We start from the raw sequence: 10,384 nt of genomic DNA, 5'->3' as shown, positions 1-10,384 counted from the left end.
CAAATTTGAGTTCAGTCCTCTCTCTACACTCACCATGTTGTAAGACCTTAAGTTACTTCATTTCTCTGAACCTCAGTTTCTTCAACTATAAAATGGGTATAATACTTTTTACAGCATAGAAGTGTCGTAAGGAGTAGTCCATCCTCAGACGGCTCAGTTGGGTGATGGAGAAGACCAGTGATTTGGGGGGACTAGTGAGAACAGAGGCCTCTGGAAGGCTCTAGGTAACAGAACATTCCCCATGTTCTCTCCAGGGCCCTACTGCAAACACATGGGCCTGAGATGTCCAAGCCAGGAGAATCCTGGAGAACATTCAAGGTGGTCAGCTTCTCAGAGGCCGGGCTGGGACTGGAGTCCGGCCCTCCTGACTTGATGGGACTCATTCCAGGGAACATGACAGTGATTCGAGCATGACCAACAGATCTGGAGTCCATCAAGTCTGGCTTCAAATCCTAGCTCTGCCACACAGTCACCTTCCCTCTCCAATCCTGTCCTTTTACCCCTAAAATGAGATTAACACCAATCTGCCACTCAGAGTTGTGCTGGCCAACATGGCAGCTGCCTGAAGTCACTACTACAATTCAGTTAAAATGGAAATGAAGAAAATCCATGTTCTCTGTTGTGCTAGCCACACTTCAAATGCTCAGCAGCCGCATGCGGCTAGTGCGCACTGTACTGGACGGTGAGGATACAGGCTACAGTAAGTGGCTTGTCATAAAGTCTAAATGACACGATGCAGATGAAGTGCATACCCCCAGCTGTCACTGTAACATTTTAAAATTTTTTTTATTTTAAAGACCCATTTATTAATTTGAGAGAGAGAGAATGGGGGGAGGGACAGAGAGAGAAACTCAAGCAGACTCCATGTGAGCACACAGTGTGGTCACTGCACGTGAGCATGGAGCCCGGCATGGAGCTCGATCCCACCACCCGGCGATCACACCCCTCGCTGAAACCAACAGTCAGACACCAACTGAGCCACCCAGGTGCCCCCAGCTGTGGCTGTTATTACTGGAGTCTCTGGAGTGGCCTTGCTCTCAGCAAGGGTGGCCTATCGGCCAGGACGTTCCTTGGGACCGTGACTATGACTGCACCGCAGAATGTGTGGATAGAGCAGTAACCGTCTACGCGTCTCCTCGAGCCACTCTGAGGGTGGGAACAGATTGTTCAAGTTCTGTACTTCACTGACAAGGAAACTGAGGTGCTGAGAGGTGACATGACTTCCCCAAAGTCACCTGATAGAGTAGAGACCAGAGAACTCTTTCCTGACTCTTCACCCGGTGATCCTTGCCGCCTGCCCTCCTTCGAGGGCACTCAGAGCCAGTGGCATCAGGATTGTCTGGCGGCTTCGTAAAAGCTCAGATTTGCAGGCCCCACCGCAAGGTCTGCTTTCTTACCAGGAGCTCCAGGCGCTTTGGATCCCTAGCCAGTCTGGGGACTCGAGGCTGGGAGATCAGGCTCTGACTGGCTCAGGCCCCTGGTGCGGTAAACATGGCAGGCTCGGGGAGCAATGACCTCCTTCACCCCTCACACCCCCTTGAGTCGGTTTCCCCAGCGGAGCCCTTCTTTCCCCCTCTGACACACATCGGAAATTCTCAGGGTGCCTTGGGAAGGGTGAGCAAGTGAAGACCTTCTGGCGGCTTCCATTGGACATGCCAGCGCAGCTGCTCTGGCCACACTGCAGCTTGAGGAGGCCTAGAAAGTGCTCAGGCCATGGCACGGTGCTCACTGAGGGACTGTTTTTGGCCTGGGCACTTTGACTTTGCCTCAGGCAATTTGGCCCAGGAAGGAGGCAGTCACTCCAGGCCTGGCTGCCCAGAGCAGCCCTAACAAGATGGCTGCTGGCCAGCCGTCAGTGTTGTTTGGCTCAGGGGGACCGCTCTCTCTGACAGGAAGCCTTTAATCTCCACGGCGGTAATCACGAGTTGAGAGGGACCAGCTTCCCACTCCAGGGAGCTCAGTGGGATTGTGCAACACGCCCTTTGCAAGGGGAGCCCCTTTTCATCTGAGCACACCAAGTGTCTTGTTATCCATGTGGCCTGGGAACAGAGAGAACACTTGTCGGCATCTGTCCCCTGTGTACGTGCAGTTTAGCTGTGGCTCTGGGAATTGATGAACAAAACAGGATCTGGGCGGGGGAGGGGTGCTTAGGCTGGGGGCGTGCAGCTGGACGGCCCACCATCATCTGGAGTGGGCACTCTCTAGAAAGTCTCCCTCTCGGCACAACTAGCTTCAGACACGCCACTTTCCAGTGGGGAATCTTCCCAAGAAAGGGAGTCCCCTTGGAACTCCTTCTTCCTCTGTTCAGAGCTTACTAGGTCTCAAGAGGGGCTCTTTGCAAACCTCAGCCCCCTGTCCCTTCCCCCCATTGTAGAGCCCAGGGAGACTCTCCATCTGGCTGAAACTGAGGAGGGGGGAGGCCAGGTTCTCAGGACTTGGACACTCACCCCCCAAGCAAGCTGACGGGGAGGATGTGTTTATGGTGAAATGACCGTTCGAGCTGTGTTCTCTCACTCACTCCCCCACTCATGTATCCACTCAACACACCTTCACTGAGGGCTTCTTATGTGCTCTAGCCTCCGGGAAAGACAGAGTCCTTGTTCGGTGGAGCTTCTGTTCTTATGGGGGTGGCTGAGACAGAAAAGAAACTAATACAAAATTAAGAAAGAGTCTATGACAAAAGCGAAAGCAGAGAGAAGACAGGGAGGGGAAGGACAGTTTTGGACTGGGCAGCTGGGGAAATGGGCTCAGGAAGCTTGGACTTACTCTACGTTCAGTCTGGTTTTCAAAACATCCTGGATGCCATCATTGCTCTTAGACATCAGAGGTTAAAATACCTCTCGAGACCCTGGGTTTGTCCCCACGCTGTAGACAAGCTCCCTGAGAGTCGAATATTCCTGGATCTAAATGAATCAGCCACAAACCACAGAACTTTGATGATGTGATGAAAACGGGCAGGCTGATGTCACATCCGTTCCCTTTATGGCGACTGCTCAGACCTGCAGCTGACAGAAGTTTCTGCTTACGTCACCAAGGCCTCGGTCTCAAGAAAGTGTCCCCTTTAGGCCACTCTCCCAACTTTCACTTTCCTGAACCGACACCTTGGGTCTGCTCTGCCGGGTGCCCCCCTTTAAGGAGGATGGGGGTGCAAGGTATCATTTGTGATAAGGGAAGGCCTGCCTGGAGGCCGGTCTGCCACGACTGATACGGGCTCCCCCACACTGACAGGTGCTCAGGCAGGGCACGCAAGGCCAGTCCCTCCCTGGACAGGCGGCAGGTGTGGTAGGTTTAATGGCAGAGATACAGCCGGGGTCCCTGCCACCTTGAGGCCTGGAGGGACCTGGTGTGGGAGTCAGGCAGACCCAGAACCAAGTCCAGGCCTTGCTACTTCCTGGGTCGCCTGCGTCCCCTAAGCCTCAGTTTCTCCATCTGTGAAAGGAGGATCTCCAGCCAGCTTGAATAGCCCGTGCCTGAGCCTCCGGCGTGTGCTAGACAGCTGTAAATGGCCTGGGCCGCGCTCCACTCCCCCAACCCCGGCAAAGACTTCATGTCACTCAGCTTTGATTCTTTATCTGTGAAAGCGAGATATCAATACACTGTCCTCCCGGGGTTACGGGAGGGTGAAGTGACACGTGCAAAGTCGCCTGCCAGGGGCCGGGGGTTCTGCAGTGTGTGTCTAATGGACACGGGGAGCCAGGTAGACAGGTGCACGGAGAGGCATGACATGGCCCCCGCCATGACATGGCAACCTGCTGCGTCAGGGAAGAGAAAGTGAGGGGAAGGACTTTCTGGATGTTTCTGCCGATTTCAGTTTTGGTTTCAGGATCGGAACCAGCTTCAGGAACGCACCCGCTGAATAGATCTCATCACCGAGGCAGGGCCACATGGTGCGAGGCCAGAGGTTCACGAAAGTGCAGTCTCATGGCGTCTACTTGCCTTGCCGGAGAGATAGTTCTGCTTCTCCAGGTTCACCATTAGCCTTTCCGTCTGCTGACTCATTCTCACACAGCTCCAGCCCCGGAAAGCTGAGCATGTGGAAGGAGGCCTATTAATAGCCTTTTCCTGGGACACTCATCCTGGCCCTAGAGCTTCCATTCTGTCCCTTCTAGATTTGTTGGGATTTCAAAATGGAGGGCTGCTCATTTTGGTAAGAGAGCAAGGCGTGGGGACGCTCCTTCGAGAGTGTTTCCAGAGGCTCTACTAAGATTCCCCACAAGGCTCTTCGATGGGAAGCTGTAAGGAGCAAGAAGAAGGGCGCAGAGCAAACCCCGGAGAGGGTCCCGAGGCCCAGTGGAAGGCAGAAAGCAGCTGTGCCTGGCAGCATGGCTAGGCTTGTGTGGGAAGAGGTTTTACGGTCCCTGGGCTCCTGCCCACTTCAGGGTGCTGTTGAACCTGGTTTGGCAAAAGCACAGAGCAGAGAAGTCTCCTGGACTGTATGTGGTGTGTGGGTCATGGGGCCGGCCACTGCCTCCATGACCACAGCCCCACATGGGACCACCTGCTCTGGGAGCGCCATCCACCACAGTAAAGAACGGAGACGGGGGCAGAGAAGCCATGACAGGACAAACTGGAGGCCCCCTGAGTGGACATGGAGAGATACTAGATGGTCCATGTTCTTGGACACCCTCTTGGGGACCTGGCCTGCCCAGTATCTGTGGGGGCCTTGTGTATATGGCTGGGGTAGGGGGATAGGGATGAATGAGACAGCCTTACGGAGCACAGAGCACTGGTGGTTTTTATCTCAGGTTTACTGTTTATTAGCTACGTGATCTTGGTCAAGACATGACCCCTCTCTGGGCCTCAGGTTCCTCAGTTACAAAAAGATAGTGTTAGACAAGATGAGATCAAAGGTCTCCTCCAGCCCTGACCTTCCTAGCCAATACTATGGGCCTCTTCAGAACATGTGGCTATGTGCAGGACAAAAGAGAAGAACAGCTAAGAGAGTCAGCGGGCAGACTGGTGGGGGTAACAGGGACAAAGAAGGCAGCATTGGGGGTTCTTTTTGCTCTTTCCCTCTCCCATTCCTTTCATTAGAAAGGCTTTCCCATGTCCTGGGGTGCCTGGGGGGCTCAGCGGGTTAAGCGTCTGCCTTTGGCTCAGGTCATGATCCTATGGTCTTGGAATCAACTCCCATGTTGGGCTCCTTGCTCACGGGGGGAGCCTGCTTCTCCCTCTGCCTGCTGCTCCCCCTGCTTGTACTCTCTCTCTCTCAAATAAATAAATAAAATATTTGAAAAAGAAAAAAGAAAGAAAGGCTTCTGCACACCCCTCCCACCCCACATTGCTGACAGGTTCCCGGCTACCCGGGAAAGCAGAGTCTAGGGCACAGCTTTTTCTGGGCCTGAGACATGCCTCCACCATCGGCCCCTGTCAGCCGAATCTGCTTCCTCCTCCATCCCCACTCTGGCCGCCTGTGCTTCCCTTTTCCTCTAGTGCCTCTACGTTCCAGCCAGGATTCAGGAGGCTCCTGGGGGCTCTGAGGGCTCAAGGAAAGACAGTGATGCGAAGGGGGTGTGGGTAGTGAACAGGAAGCTTGGCCTGTTGGGGTGGAGGTAGTGGGGAGAGAGGCAGAGAGAGGGAGAGAGTTTGGCAGAGAAAGTGGGTCCCCCTTCCCCCACCTGACCTCCAACAACCAGCAAGACCTGCGTGGTCCCAAATGTCTTCTGCCTCCTCTTCTCCATCTTTAAAGTGGGCAAACATGCCCTTCCTGCTCGGGAGGGGGTGGGGACGTTCACAGAGCCTTTAGATAGCCTGTTGCTCCACTAGCTGGCAAAGGGGACAGACAGGCACAGTCACCTCAGTCAGGGGAGTGTCACTGGGGACCTGAGGGTGCTAGGGGTCAGCAGATGAAAGGCTGGGCTGGGAAGAGCCCGGGCCCCAGCTCCAGGATACTTCATTCAAGGCAAATCCAGGCTGGGACACTCCCTCCTTTGCCCCCTGAACCTGGAGCGAAGGGAAGATGGAAACAGCTGACACGATCTCCCGGCTGGCCCTCCCGGCTGGCCCTCCCGCCTGCATGTCTGGCTAGCAATGTTCATGCCCGCGGAAGCCACCTTGCACACGGCCCCTGGATCCGGATTCTACAGAGCCGTGCCAAGGAGCCATGGGAGAAGGGAGGGGCGTCTGGCTAATGAACTTGCTTGCAGCCAAGACGGAGTTTTTGGTTTGAAAGTGGATTGTCTTTTGCTCCATGAATATTTCTCTGGCATGCGTCTGCTGACTGTGAAAGAGGCTTTAGGCCAAAAAGTAAGTCTTTCTGGAACAAATAGACCAGTGAGAACTAACCCGGCACAAAGAGGGAATTTTTCCTTCTCGGCAGAGTATCCACAATTACAATAACCACGTAATGAGCACCACTCGAAGGGGAGCCATGTGCTAAGGCGATGGATTCTGGAATCAGACTGGCTGGGTCCAGTCAGAACCCTTTGACTGGCTGTGTGACGTGGCCTCAACTTCCTCATCTGTAGGTGGGGTAGGAGGTGAGGCATAGACTGGAGGGCCCCCCCCTTTTTTTTCCACCAATAAAGCTGTTAGAACTGACCCTGGTACATGGTGAGCACTCAGGAACCATTACTCTAACCATTGATACCCCTACTATTGATAACTTCATATCAGCAGTTACTAGACAGAACCGGGGTATTGATAACTACTGACAACAACAACCATTGTCATCATTTTATTACGGACATCTAGGACCCTCATTCCTACTGTTAAGGACATTTAAAATCTAGTTAAATGGGTAAGAAATAAGCACATGCACTTTTAGATAATATATAATACTTTATTTTTTTAAGATTTTATTTCTTTATTTGAGAGAGAGAGAGAGAGAACACAGGAGAGTGAGAGGGAGAAGCAGACTTCCTGCTGAGCAGAGAGCCTGACATGGAACTTGGAGCCAGGACCCTGAGATCATGACCTGAGCCAAAGGCAGACACTTACCCAACTGAGCCACCCAGGCGCTCCAATAAATAATAATTTAATAGGACACTAGGACACAAATGGGGTATAGGATTGATTGCCAAATGATGGTACAGCTTCCTGAAAGGCCAGACTGGTTCTCCTGGGCCCACAGTCCATTTCTAGGTGGCCAGGTCTCCTCTCCCTCAACCCTATGGAAGGGGCAGCCCAGTGGACTACACAACCTGCCACCTGTCCACAGGTGTTTGGACCTAGGGCCAAGACTTAGCCCAGTAACTGCAGGCCAGCCACGGACCTGGCATGACTTGGTGTATAAAGCCTAGTTATTCTATTTTTTTAAAAGATTTTATTTATTTATTTGACAGAGAGAGAGAGATTATAAGTAGGCAGAGATGCAGGCAGAGAGAGAGGTGGAAGCAGGCTCCCCACTGAGCAGAGAGCCTGATGCGGGGGCTCGATCCTAGGACCCTGAGGTCTTGACTTGAGCCAAAGGCAGAGGCTTAACCCACTGAGCCACCCAGGTGCCCCAAGCCTAGTTATTCCAATCTGATTGGGCCACGTTAGATCACACCCTTAGTCCAATGAGAGTCACCAGAGAAATGCCATTTACTGATTAGCTTAGACGCATCCGGGGGCTAATTCTCAAGCTGGAGGTGAGATCTGCGTCCCTGGGATTCCCAGACCTGTGGTGGGTGGCTGCGGTGTCTGGAGCTCCTAGGAACTTACTCGGTTCTGCTGGGGAGGAAGACAGGCTATCGGAAGCATCAGAGGCAATAAACAGCCCAGCACACATGGCTCCCAAGGCCTGTATGGGCTGGCCCTGCCTCACCTTGCTTTTTCTCTCTGTGTTTTGTGAAGTTCCCAGAATGTTCTAGGTTTCTTTCTCCCTCATGCTCGCCTTATGTGCTGATCTCATGTGGGGAATAGTCTCCGTGATACTTGTTGCCTAATTCCTATTCTTGTATCAAGTCTTACTTAAATGACTTTCCTTAAAGGGAACTTTCCACTCCTAAACTAAATTAACCCTCTCCCAATTGTGTTCCTATTGGAATCTAATTTCAAGTTGCAATTATGTTTATATTTGTTCGTTTGTGGCTCTGTGGGGGCAGAGGCCTTGTTTGTCCTGCTCACTAGTGAGTCCTGAGAGGTTGGCACACAGCAGATGCTCAAGAAATATTTGATGAATGGATGAATGAGCTAGTTCACCCACTTCTTTTTTTTTTTTTTTTCACCCACTTCTTTTTCTAACTGGCACCTGAGACATCTGTGGAGTTTACTTGAGTGTAAACATTTCTACAAAACAGTATTTCTTCTAAAAGAATGATGATTTTAGATGAACCTAAAGAATGAGGGATGCTTTGAAAGCTTATGGAGTCCAAGCAGTGGGACTTTTTTTAATCCTGTATTTTTGTCATGTTCAAGTAATTGACATGTCAGTAACATGTCAGTTACATAGATAAAGAGAAGGCTAGAAAAAAAAATTGGTGAACAAATCCAACACTGTCTTTGTTCCATTCCCTACCTCATTAGTTAATTATATTATCAAACATTTATTGAATGCCTCTTCTGCACCAGCCATTGGGCTGGACTCTAAGTCCAAGTTTACACCAGGGTCATTTTATCTGCTAAGGCAAAAACTGAATGAAAACATCTTCAGAAAAAAATTTTTTTTAACTACAAAGTTTGAAACAAATTTTTTGGGTTAACCTTTAGATAATCCAATTAAGTTTTATTACCAGAACATTCTAGCCTGCTTTGCTAGTAAGAGTTTCTACACAGGAGGGGCTTAAAGGCCAGAAATCTGTTAGGGAGGGAGGCTGGAAGGTTGTCTTGCAATCATGTTTACACAGCAAGTATGCTGTTTCTACTCAGATTGCATGGCTGTTTGGCCTGGCTAGAGGCGGCTATTGGAAATTATGGGTTAATTAAATCGTTGCCTCTCCCCAACCAACCCTTGGAGCTGCCATTGATCCTAGTTAACTGAAGCATAATTATATTTGGTTTATCAGACTTTCAGATATCTCGGGCTTCAAAAGGCACGAAGATCTCAAAAAGAAACTTTCAAAGGGAAGAAACAGCATTGGTCCTCTCTAATAACTTGTTTATCAATTTATTTTCCAATTGCCCTAACCTTGTCTCCCAGAGGGAGATATGGGTGAGAAAATGACTCTCAGGGTTGATGTCCATAACAGGCTTTAAGATAGAGAATATTTAATTATTTGGGCAGAGGGGGAGTTTTTGACCTTAGAAAGAAAAAAAAAAAAAAAAGAAGATGTAGGAAAATCTGGTTCAAATGCCAAGTTAAAACCCTGTAAATCGGTAATATGGAAGTATATATTTACTTTATAGGGACATCATGGCATCAGAATCAGAAGAATGTGCTATGCAAATACAAAGGATGTAATTTGATAGCTTCCAAGTGGACTTTCTTGTTTTATTATCATCCATCCAGTCCTCATGCATCGAAAAAAAACAAAACTTGTTGGTATTTATCCTTCTCACTTATGCTGAATGAACATATTTCATTCAAGGAAAGCAAAACTAGACCGGTCTGGTTTAATTGCACAATCGGATATTAATATACTGTTTTTGAAGAGAAATGCTTTATGACCTCAGAGCGAATCAGCTCTTGGGGCAAGAAGACATTTAATGCAGCAGACGGGCTGCGGGCCACGGCTCTCTGCGCTGTGCCTGCTGGCTGGGCCGTGGGGCTGAGCTCTGCCATCGCACATGTATGGACCGTAGACAGGCAAGGTTAGTACAGATTTGTGAACTTGGACTTCATTCCCCCTCTCCTTCCTAAATTCTGCTCAGGAAGCTCAATTTTGTGGTAAGGCAATCCGACTGGGTAAAATCTCATAACGATAATAACACTTATAATAATAGCTAACATTTGTTGTGCACATATCATGGGGCCAGACGTGGGGCTACATGTGTTTGTCCTCATCTTTGGAGCTGGCCCCAAACCATTATCAGGTGTATTTTATCATCTTGCCATTTTCCAAAATTATTTGCAGATGAGGACAAGAGCAGAGAGCAGTTCAGTCACTTGCCCAAGATCACACAACTGGGGTTTGAACCTAAGTGTGCCCGGCTAAGAGGGGGAGACTGTGAGAAGCCAGTGAGCTGAGCTTTTACGGTCCTGCTCTTACGTGCCCCCTTTCGAGGCCCTGTGCCTAATTCCGTGTCATAATTTTGTGTTCTTTTTCTTTTCTTTTTTTTTTTTTAAAGATTTTATTTATTTATTTGACAGACAGAGATCACAAGGAGGCAGAGAGGCAGGCAGAGAGAGAAGGGGAGGCAGGCTCCCCGCAGAGCAGAGAGCCCGACTTGGGGCCCGATCCCAGGACTCTGGGATCATGACCCGAGCTGAAGGCAGAGGCTTAACCCACTGAGCCACCCAGGCGCCCCTTGTGTTCTTTTTATTTTCTTTTTTAAGATTTTATTTATTTACTTGACAGACAGA

Source organism: Lutra lutra, chromosome 15 (assembly GCF_902655055.1).
Source record: "Lutra lutra chromosome 15, mLutLut1.2, whole genome shotgun sequence".
NCBI lineage: Eukaryota > Metazoa > Chordata > Mammalia > Carnivora > Mustelidae > Lutra > Lutra lutra.
The sequence above is the reverse complement of the archived record's forward strand: the minus strand, read 5'-3'. Positions refer to the sequence as shown.